Raw genomic sequence first — 12,120 nt, 5'->3', positions numbered from 1 at the left:
ATCACAAACAAGGCATTTTGGAATGCAGGAGCAATATTATTAGGCAGTGCTGTATACTGTTCTCTACTTCATAGGAGTACCCTACTAATGATTTCCAGAATGTCTGTGGACACCTTTATCGGTGTACACCCTCTTCCTAACATCTGAAATGTTTTCCTGTATTATTCTGACAAACGTATTGATCTGTTCATCTTTTAAAATGGACTGCTAAAAATAAATAAAAACAGAGTGCTAGATGAAATTAACCCTCCTCCTGGCTGTCTTTCCCCAGGTAAACAGGTATCTCGGTATCTCCTTCCTTGGGGCTCCCCTAGGACTTTACTGATCTTTCTACTGCATCTCTACCATCTGAACTGTCTATAACTGCTTTACACATCTATTCCCTTTGCTCCTACGCTATAGGAACAATCTGGAAAATCATCTTTGTACAAAGAGTCATTATCTATTTCCCTCAGCAATTTTTTTACTGAGTCTTGCTATGTGCTAAGCACAAGGATTTAAAGAGGGAAAAGACAGCATGTCAGAGATGACTTTTCTAGAGATCCTGCCCAAGCTGACACTTAAAGAATGAGAGCCAAATTAGAAGGGGTAGGGGGCAGGAAAGGGTGAGAGCATGCCAGGCAGCAACGAAAGGCAGAGAGAGGCCTGAAAGGGTATATGTATTTGCCCACAATCGAGGGATGGGTGAAGAGGACAGGACCAGCAGTTCAGTAAGGCACACAGGGGAAGGGGCTAAAGATGGAGAGCTGAGCAGAACTCACGTTATGAAAGCCTTATGTGTAATTTAAAAACACTTGGACATTAATGTTCTCAAGAGTCCTATTTGCATTGACCAGAGAACACTCTCAATGCCAAAACCAACATTCCTAGTGAACACATTTATTAACACAGGTGGTAGCTCACGGGGACACAGCCGAGGAGATACTATGCAGCTAATTTTCTATGATTCTCATTAATCACTTACTTGGAAAATCAATTCTATAATACATAAAGTCATAGACAGGATAGGAAGTCACTGAATATTTGCTTTTGGAAGGTGCCTTTTAAGTTTGTAGTGCATATAGTTATCACTAACAGCTGTGAATTCAGAGCTGTAAAAATAAAGCAAAGAAACCAGACTGTGTTGGAGCCAGCAATCTTTAGGTCTCTACTGAGTTATCCTAAATATAAACCAATGTTAGTCCCTAAAATATTTAGTCTCTACATTCTAACTTTAATCCTACTTTCTAAAGAAAATCGTGCTTTCCCCTAATTCTCTGTTATTTAGTTGTCGCTTTAGTTAAAGGAAGAATACAAATGTCCTGCCAAAAGGTATTCTGTTCAGTGCAAAAGGAGAGTAAACACAACGCACATGTTACCAGGAAATAAGTTTTTAAAGTTAGAACCATAGCACTATGCGGCCAAACAGGGGCACTCTAGGACTGAATTCTCCCTGCTTCTTTGTTACCTTCTTCGCTCTCTTCGCTTTCTGACAGCTGTGATTGTAACACGTCATGGAGAGTAGTATTCCCTGAGAGAACCGTAACTCCAATGCTCATCTTTTCTTGTTTATTAATAAAAAACAGACTTACAGGATTCACAAAAAGTCATAATATATTTTAGAAACTATTTTAATTATAATGAGATAGTCTTTCCTGAATGTACCACTGTCTTCAGAATTCACTTTCAAATACTTGGATAAACTTCATATATTTATATGCAAAATGAGAGCCTTAAGGGACCTAATTGTTCCCATATAAAAACAGGATTAGTCTAGGACCACATTAGATCCAAAGAGCACGCAGTACCATGAGATGAGAAAGGAATATATAAAAAAACATTTTCCTTTTTTCTTTTTTGTATGGAAACAACTTTTTTAAAAAAATTATTATACTTTAAGTTCTGGGATTACATGTGCAGATCGTGCAGCTTTGTTACTGCTACACAGGTATACACGTGCCATGATGGTTTGCAGTGTCCATCCTCCCGTCATCTACATTAGATATTTCTCCTAATGTTATTCCTCCCCTATCCTCCCATCCCCTGCTATCCTTCCCCACCCCCCCACCTCCCAACAGGCCCTGGTGTGTGTGATGTTCCCCTCTCTGTGTCCATGCACTCTCACTGTTCAACACCCACTTTTGAGTGAGAACATGAGGTGTTTGGTTTTCTGTTCTTGTGTCAGTTTGTTCAGGATGACGGTTTCCAGCTTCATCCATGTCCCTGCAAACGACATGTACTCATCCTTTTTTATGGATGTATAATATTCCATGGCATATATGTGCCACATTTTCTTTATCCAGTTTATCATTAATGAGCATTTGGGTTGGTTCCAAGTCTTTGCTATTGTGAACTGTGCTGCAATAAACATACGTGTACATGTCTTTATAATTGAATGTTTTATAATCCTTTGGGTATATACACAGTTATGGGATTGCTGGGTCAAATGGTATTCCTAGGTCTAGATCCTTGAAGAATCACTACACTGTCTTCCGCAATGGTTGAACGAATTTACATTCCCACCAACAGTGAAAAAGTGTTCTTATTTCTCCACATCCTCTCCAACATCTCCTGATTTCTTAATGATTGCCATTCTAACTGGTGTGAGATGGTATCTTAATGTGGTTTTAATTTGCATTTCTCTAATGACCAGTGATGAAGAGCTTTTTTTCCATATGTTTTTCTATCTAAATAGAATTGTTGTGTTTTAAATTTTTTAAGACAGGTGAAAGAAAAAAAAGCAAAAAAACACAGAGGTGAAACTTTAAAAGCCATTTCATCATCAAGAGCCCGTTTATCCATATTTAAACCACATATGTATGTGGTTTAAAATGTTGACTCTATAGTATACTTTGAAATCTGGTAGTGTGATGCCCCCCGCTGTGTTCTTTTTGCTTAGATTTGGCTATGCGGGCTCTCTTTTGGTTCTATATGAAGTTCATGGTGGTTTTTTCCAGTTCTGTGAAGAAAGTCAATGGTAGCTTGATGGGGATAGCGTTGATTCTGTAAATTACTTTGGGTAGTATAGCCATTTTCACGATATTAATTCTTCCTAACCATGAACATGGAATGTTTCTCCATCTGTTTATGTCCTCTCTGATTTTGTTGAGCAGTGGTTTGTAGTTCTCCTTGAAGAGGTCCCTTACGCTCCTTGTGAGTTGTATTCCAAGGTATTTTATTCTTTTTGTAGCAATTGTGAATGGCAGTTCGTTCTTGATTTGGCTTTCTTTAAGTCTGTTATTGGTGTAGACGAATGCTTGTGATTTTTGCACATTGATTTTATATCCTGAGACTTTGCTGAAGTTGCTTATCAGTTTCAGGAGTTTTTGGGCTGAGACGATGGGGTCTTCTAGGTATACTATCATGTCGTCTGGAAATAGAGACAATTTGGCTTCCATATTTCCTATTTGAATACCCTTTATTTCTTTTTCTTGCCTGATTGCTCTGGCTAGAACTTCCAGTACTATCTGACAAAGGGCTGATATCCAGAATTTACAAAGAACTCAAACAGATTTACAGGAAAAAAACAAACAAGCCCATTCAAAAGTGGGCAAAGGATATGAACAGATACTTTATGAAAGAAGACATATATGAGGCCAACAATCATATGAAAAAATGTTCATCATCACTGGTCATCAGAGAGATGCAAATCAAAACCACATTGAGATACCATCTCACGCCAGTTAGAATGGCGATCATTAAAAAATCTGGAGACAACAGATGCTGGAGAGGATGTGGAGAAAAGGGAACACTTCTACACTGTTGGTGGGAGTGTAAATTAGTTCAACCATTGTGGAAGACAGTGTGGCGATTCCTCAAGGCCTTAGAAATAGAAATTCCATTTGACCCAGCAATCCCATTACAGGGTATATATCCAAAAGTCTGTAAATCGTTCTACTATAAGGACACATGCACACGAATGTTCATTGCAGCACTGTTTACAATAGCAAAGACCTGGAATCAACCCAAATGCCCATTGATAATAGACTGGATTGGAAAAATGTGGCACATATACACCATAGAATATTATGCAGCAATCAGAAATGATGAGTTTGTGTCATTTGTAGGGACATGGATGAATCTGGAGAACATCATCCTCAGCAAACTGACACAAGAACAGAAAATGAAACACCGCATATTCTCACTCATAGGTGGGTGATGAAAAATGAGAACACATGGACACAGAAAGGGGAATACTAAACACTGGGGTCTATTGGGGGGAAAAGGGGAGGGCCAGTGGGAGGGGGAGGTGGGAAGGGATAGCCTGGGGAGAAATGCCAAATGTGGGTGAAGGGGAGAAGAAAAGCAAAGCACACTGCCATGTGTGTACCTATGCAACTGTCTTGCATGCTCTGCTCATGTACCCCAAAACCTAAAATCCAATAAAAATTAAAAAAAAAAAAATAAAATAATAAAAAAAATAAAAAATAAAATGTTGACTCTAAATTGTGATCTGAGAATCCCTGGAGTTCAAGATCCAGGCAGGAGGTCTAAAAGGTCAAATAATACAAAATGTTATTTGCCATTTTCACTCTCATTCTCTCTTTTTTTTTTGAGACGGAGTTTCTCTCATTACCCAGGCTGGAGTGCAATGGCGCAATCTCGGCTCACAGCAACCTCTGCCTCCTGGGTTCAGGCAATTCTCCTGCCTCAGCCTCTTGAGTATCTGGGATTACAGGCACGCACCACCATGCCCAGCTAATTTTTTGTATTTTTTAGTAGAGACGGGGTTTCACCATGTTGACCAGGATGGTCTCGATCTCTTGTCCTCATGATCCACCCGCCTCGGCCTCGCAAAGTGCTGGATTACAGGCTTGAGCCACCGCACCCGGCCTCTCATTCTCTTTTAAGTGGACAGTGGAGCTTTTCATAGACATGATGTGTCATAACGGCATAGCTCTAATGGTGAATGGGTCATAGTCCTAATATCTATTGGGATGTATCGTTGTGCATGCTTGTTTTTTAAATATTTTAGTTTTTATTTCTAAAATAGTAAATATCAATAGATATAACCAACTTAAAAGCTCTTTGGAATCTGCAATCATTTTTAAAATCAATCATTTTTAAAATGCAATCATTTCATTTATCATTATGAAGATGGTTTAACTGAGATTCAGTAATTTGATAGAAAACCAGAGCTTCCTGTGTCAATAAGGACTGACTTCAATAATGTAATGTGACCAGACAAAAGAAAGTTGCAAAATATTTAGAGTGTACAACCATATATATGCACTTTTAGGACATAAAAACAAATTCTACATATTATTTATGACCATACACATATGTAATAAAATGTAATAAAATGTTTTAAAAGAGAATGAAAATGATAAATGGAAATAATAATTTGGGGTATCAGTTACCTCTAGGCAATAATATTTAATCATATAAAAGAAACTTCAGGCCAGAAAGTTTTGGAACCAGTGTTTTAAAAGACTATGTCCAGCACATACTCAGTAAAGAGTGATTAATTACTTTCCTCATTCTTGATAATCAAAGATACCCTCCCCCCAATACACACACACACACACACACACACACACACACACTCACACACACGGTCTGCTAACTAGAATATCTGACTGGCTTAAAATCATCAGTATAGCCACAGTATGAAGAAATAATTAAACTTAAAGCACAGCTCACATGTTGGCAGGTAAAGTTTGTCTTATCTGATAAGTTTTGGTGCTACATGTTGACCTTACATTCTTTCCACCTTCCTAATACCCACTCTTCCTTCTTCGGAGGTGTTATTTCATTTTACCACCCTCCATCATATGCACCTGCTTCTTTTCCCTTCATTTGCTCCCTACACTCTCTGCCTTCCTCGTTCTTTATTCCCCCTTTTACTCTTAACCTCTTCCTTCTAATCTGACATTGCATATCTAGGGTTCAATAGTATCCACAGTTGCAGGCATTCGCCAGGGGTCTTGGAACATATCCCCCGTGGATAAGTGGGGAAACTGTACATTTTGTTGTGTCACAACCTAACTTCTCCAGATCTTCAGTTAAAACTGTTCCGTTTAGGAAAAAAACATCCTAGCACAAGGAAGCTAGGTCTATGGGTACTGTGCTATGTCATATGGCAAAACATAGGAAACAGACCAGGGACAAGGATCTTTGCACAGACTTTCACTGCCAGTGGAGAAGAGCTCAAGGGACATCAATGTATTCACTCTCAATAATCCTCTTGTGGGGCAGATGCTGGTTATGTTCACTTACTTCTGGCTATTTTCTCTAGCACAAACAAGGCTCAAATTCACTCCCATTTTACCTCCCATGGAAAGAACCACTGGAAAGATCACTCCCTTAAAGAGCTTATTCACTCTGAGCCATACCACTCATTCAGAGAGAAGCTTAAGAAGAAATACCACAATGGTGGCAGGTTGCCAGGGAGTGCGATCTGATATGAAAAATACATACGAACACAACTATCAACTCACTCACACTACCAGAATGGGCCAACAGTTGTTGCTCTCGCTGGTGAAAACAAAATTATTTTTCAGTTCTTGTAAAGCAAAACACTGGCATTTCCTATGACAGGGAATCTAACTGTAGATGAGCCATGTTATAATAATATAGAAATGAGTTTCCAAACTCATCTCTAAAAGGAAGAGAATCGGTGGGGAACATATTTAGTTTCACCTGTCATATTCACTGCCCGATCTTTTTAAATGCCAGGTAAGTATGAAAGACTTTGTGATTCCAGGTTTATAAAGTCCAGCTCTTGAGATTATCCTGCCCCATTGCTAAAGTCTCTCTGGACCCATCTCCTGCTGTGGAGTACTGCATGATGCCATTTTCCCCCTCTCCCCATTACATGGCAAATGTCTATAGAAATCACACTTTCTCAGCACGTCAAGTCATATGTCATCAGATCCTATGCTGATGAACAAGACATGAGGAAAACAAAGGCAAGGACAAAGAACATCTAAAATGACAGAATGAAATTACCATGGCACTTTATTTTTATTTTTATTTTTTTTTAATTTTTTTATTGGATTGTAGGTTTCGGGGTACATGAGCAGAGCATGCAAGACAGTTGAGTAGGTACACACATGGCAGTGTGCTTTGCTTTTCTTCTCCCCTTCACCCACATTTGGCATTTCTCCCCAGGCTATCCCTCCACACCTCCCCCTCCCACTGGCCCTCCCCTTTTCCCCCCAATAGACCCCAGTGTTTAGTACTCCCCTTTCTGTGTCCATGTGTTCTCATTTTTCATGTTCTTGTGTCAGTTTGCTGAGGATGATGTTCTCCAGATTCATCCATGTCCCTACAAACGACACGAACTCATCATTTCTGATTGCTGCATAATATTCCATGGTGTATATGTGCCACATTTTGTCCTTATAGTAGAACGATTTATAGTCTTTTTGGATATATACCCAGTAATGGGATTGCTGGGTCAAATGGAATTTCTATTTCTAAGGCCTTGAGGAATCGCCACACTGTCTTCCACAATGGTTGAACTAATTTACACTCCCACCAAAAGTGTAGAAGTGTTCCTTTTTCTCCACATCCTCTCCAGCATCTGTTGTCTCTAACTGGCGTGAGATGGTATCTCAATGTGGTTTTGATTTGCATCTCTCTGATGACCAGTGACGATGAGCATTTTTTCATATGATTGTTGGCCTCATATATGTCTTCTTTCGTAAAGTATCTGTTCATATCCTTTGCCCACTTTTGAATGGGCTTGTTTTTTTCCTGTAAATCTGTTTGAGTTCTTTGTAAATTCTGGATATCAGCCCTTTGTCAGATGGGTAGACTGCAAATATTTTTTCCCATTCTGTTGGTTGCCGATCCACTCTAGTGACTGTTTCTTTTGCCGTGCAGAAGCTGTGGAGTTTCATTAGGTCCCATTTGTCTATTTTGGCTTTTGTTGCCAATGCTTTTGGTGTTTTGTTCATGAAGTCCTTGCCTACTCCTATGTTCTGGATAGTTTTGCCTAGATTTCCTTCTAGGGTTTTTATGGTGCCAGGTCTTATGTTTAAGTCTTTAATCCATCTGGAGTTAATTTTAGTGTAAGCTGTCAGGAAGGGGTCCAGTTTCTGCTTTCTGCACATGGCTAGCCAGTTTTCCCAACACCATTTGTTAAACATGGAATCCTTTCCCCATTGCTTGTTTTTGTCAGGTTTATCAAAGATTGTATAGTTGTATGTATGTTGTGTTGCCTCTGGTGCCTCTGTTTTGTTCCATTGGTCTATATCTCTGTTTTGGTACCAGTACCATGCTGTTTTGATTACTGTAGCCTTGTAGTATAGTTTGAAATCCGGTAGTGTGATGCCCCCCGCTGTGTTCTTTTTGCTTAGAATTGACTTGGCTATGCGGGCTCTCTTTTGGTTCCATATGAAGTTCGTGGTGGTTTTTTCCAGTTCTGTGAAGAAAGTCAATGGTGGCTTGATGGGGATGGCGTTGATTCTGTAAATTACGTTGGGCAGTATAGCCATTTTCACGATATTAATTCTTCCTAACCATAAACATGGAATGTTTCTCCATCTGTTTGTGTCCTCTCTGATTTCGTTGAGCAGTGGTTTGTAGTTCTCCTTGAAGAGGTCCCTTACGTTCCTTGTGAGTTGTATTCCAAGGTATTTTATTCTTTTTGTAGCAATTGCGAATGGCAGTTCGTTCTTGATTTGGCTTTCTTTAAGTCTGTTATTGGTGTAGACGAATGCTTGTGATTTTTGCACATTGATTTTATATCCTGAGACTTTGCTGAAGTTGTTTATCAGTTTCAGGAGTTTTTGGGCTGAGGCAATGGGGTCTTCTAGGTATACTATCATGTCGTCTGCAAATAGAGACAATTTGGCTTCCACCTTTCCTATTTGAATACCCTTTATTTCTTTTTCTTGCCTGGTTGCTCTGGCTAGAACTTCCAGTACTATATTGAATAGGAGTGGTGACAGAGGGCATCCTTGTCTAGTGCCAGATTTCAAAGGGAATGCTTCCAGTTTTTGCCCATTCAGTATGATATTGGCTGTCGGTTTGTCTGAAGTCTAATTCCGTCATTTCGTCACAGTCGTTCTCCGTCCAGCTTTGCTCCCTTGCTGGTGAGGAGTTTTGGTCCTTTCTAGGAGGTGAGGTGTTCTGGTTTCGGGTGTTTTCCTCCTTTTTGCGCTGGTTTCTTCCCATCTTTGTGGATTTGTCCGCTGGTCGTCTGCGTAGTTGCTGACTTTTCGTTTGGGTCTCTGAGTGGACACCCAGAATGTTGATGATGAAGTATTTCTGTTGCTTGGTTTTCCTTCTACCAGTCTAGCCCCTTCGCTGTACGACTGCTGAGGTCCGCTCCAGACCCTGCTTGTCTGGGGTGCACCTCTAGTAGCTGTGGCACAGCAAGGGATGCTACCAGTTTCTTTTTCTGCTTTGTCCCAGGATGATGCCTGCCTAATGTCAGTCTTTTGGATATAGAGGGGTCAGGGAGCTGCTTGAGGAGATAGTTTGTACTTTATAGGGGTTTAATTGCTGAGCTGTGCACTCTATTGTTCATTCAGGGCTGTTAGGCTGCTATGTTTTATTCTGCTGCAACACAGCTCATTAAAAAACCCCCTTTTTTTTTTCTCAAATGCTCTGTGTTGAGGGGTTTGGGCTTTATTTTTGGATGTCCGATCAGGTGTCCTGCCCAGCTAGAAGGCAGACTAGCCACTGTTTGGCTGCTGAGGCTCCGCCCTGCTGTTGTGTGATTCGCGCTGTTCCTGCCGGCTCTGCTGTGGTCTCCGCCACGCCCTGCGGCGGAGTCTCTTTGTTGTAGCGTGTTGCCTCAGCAACGGCAGGCTGCGTCAGCAGTGGGCATGTATCTCAGTAGGGACGGGTTGCCTCGGCAACGGCTGGCTGCGTCAGCAGTGGGCGTGTATCTCAGTTGGGGCGGGTTGCCTCGGTAGTGGTGGACGCCCCTCCCCCACAGAGCGTCTCGGACCGTCTGCTCGGGATAGTTTGAAATTGCGGTTTTGTTTGTCCCACTGGGTATCCCAATCCCTGCAATCCCCTGGGCTGGCCTACTGTGCAAGTCTCGTTCAGTCTCAAGTCCAGCCCTCTCAAGTCTCAGGTTGCCGGTTCAACAGGGCACCCGGACAAGCGCGCCCTGTGGGGATTGCTGGGTAGGGCCGGCCGCCGCCGCCCCGGCTGCCGGCTTTGCCAGGCAGACCTACTGTCTGGCGTCCCGTGTCTTTTTTATACTTGGGAGTTTCCCCGTTCTGTGGGCAACAAAGATCAGTCTGGAAATGCCGCTCTGACTCACCGTTTGCGGATTCAACGAGAAGAGCTCCAATCCTGGGTTATTCTCACAGCGCCATCTTGAGTCCTCCAGCACTTTATTTTTTAAATGTTCAAAAAGATATCCACTCTTTCATTCCAACTATATGACAAGCCTGGAAAAAGCAAAACTATGGAGACACCAAAAAGACCAATGGTAGCCTGAAGCCAGTGGAGAGGAAGTGATCAAAAGGCAGAGGACAGAGGATATTTCGGGCTGGGAAACTATTTTGTCTATGATGCTACAAGGATATATACATGCCATTACACATTTGTCCAACAGCAGAGAATTTACAACACCAAGAGTGAGCCCTAACAAAAACTGTGGACCTTGGGGGTGATGTGTCTGTCCAAGTAGGTTCCTCAACTGTAACTCTCATGGGGGGTCCTGATAATGGGGAGGCTACTCACATGTCTGGGGTCATGGGGAATATGGAAAATCTCTATACCTTCCCAATTTTGCTGTGAATCTAAAACTGCTTGGAAAATAATGTTATGAATTATAAAAAACATACTAAACTTGCTATTACCCTAAATCATAAAAAGACAATTTTCACCTTGAAAATTGTGAATCACTAAAGATCAAGGTAACAGAATATGAGTATAAGCTCCCAAATTGAAGCATATAAAAACACATAAAGCAATTAATTTAACTGCACACATAGGCAAAAAAATTGATAAAAATGATTGAAATCATTATTTCACAATTATAAACAGGGATTTAATACAATATGAATCAAAACTGGTCCATCCATGTACATAAAATGAAACACAATTTTTATTCTAATTTTAAATCAGAACTTATTATGCCCATTTTATCCACAATTTTATTGAAAGTTTAATCAGATAAGGACAGGTTATAATTATTTAATATTGCCATAGTGACTTATGTACAATTACCTGTTAAGTATTCACCAAATGTCAAAACTGTAAGCAGCACTGCTACTTAATATGAATGATGCAACTGAAACCAGTACCATGTTATGGTCTACCATTCTATTATTTGCTATCATATTACATCAAGTTTTATGATAACACCAAAAATTTAGTCAGGGCCATAGCTGCTGGGCAGCAAGGATTGCATATAGCAGGCACGAGACAGCCATCCTTAGAGAGCTTGCTTGCAAGGCTGGTCCTTGGCTGGTGTTCGGGACCTTGAATTTGGGAGGGCTCCCACCATTCCCTAACTTAGAAGAAGGGAATGGCTCACCGTGCCTAAACTGTTTGTGCAAATGCAAATATAAATGTGGTTTACTATGAACAGTTCATTTCCTCCTAGGAGTCTGGAATTTTGGTACATGTGAAGGAGAGGAGAGGATGCCTACATGACTAGCCTCCATCTAAAAGATGGGTGCTGAGCCTCTAAAGAAACTCTGGTAAGGTAGACAACATCGTACGTGTGTTTTCAAAATTTGAGGCTGGGGGAATTAAGCACATCCTGGTAACTACACAGGAGGTGACTCCTGTAGCTTGTGCCTGGCTTCCTCCAGACTTTGACACATGCACCTTTTCCCTTCTCAGATTTTGCTTTGTGCCTTTTCACTGTAATAAATCAAAGCTCTAAGAATGACTATCTGCTGAGTCCTGTGAGTCCTTCTCAGTAAATTACCAAACCTGGGGTGGTCTTGGGAACCCCTGATACAATTGCATCATATAATTTTTTTTTTAAGTTGATATGTTACATCTGACTGCAATCAGAAGCTTGTTTCACAGAATACCTTTCTTTAATATACTAATTTTTTAGTTTTTGACATTTGCCTTGGAAATTCCTGCACTTCCGTATCCAATGAACTAAAGGCATTAAAAATGCATCAATGATGTCAGAAAGTAATTTTTAAAAGCAACAATCCTATATTAACCCAATTAAAAAATAGAAAATCTTGATGATTGACAGTATGT

The 12,120-nt window shown here is 40.6% G+C and overlaps 1 protein-coding gene across 5 annotated transcripts in view; it reads right to left on the bottom strand.

The window, feature by feature from the left end:
• LOC128932085 (POTE ankyrin domain family member A-like) overlaps positions 1–12,120 on the bottom strand; it is a 112,235-nt gene that overhangs the window by 79,191 nt on the left and 20,924 nt on the right. The window lies entirely within an intron of this gene.

Source organism: Callithrix jacchus, chromosome 5 (genome assembly GCF_049354715.1).
Source record: "Callithrix jacchus isolate 240 chromosome 5, calJac240_pri, whole genome shotgun sequence".
Classification (NCBI taxonomy): domain Eukaryota; kingdom Metazoa; phylum Chordata; class Mammalia; order Primates; family Cebidae; genus Callithrix; species Callithrix jacchus.
This window is presented reverse-complemented; position numbering and strand designations above follow the sequence as displayed.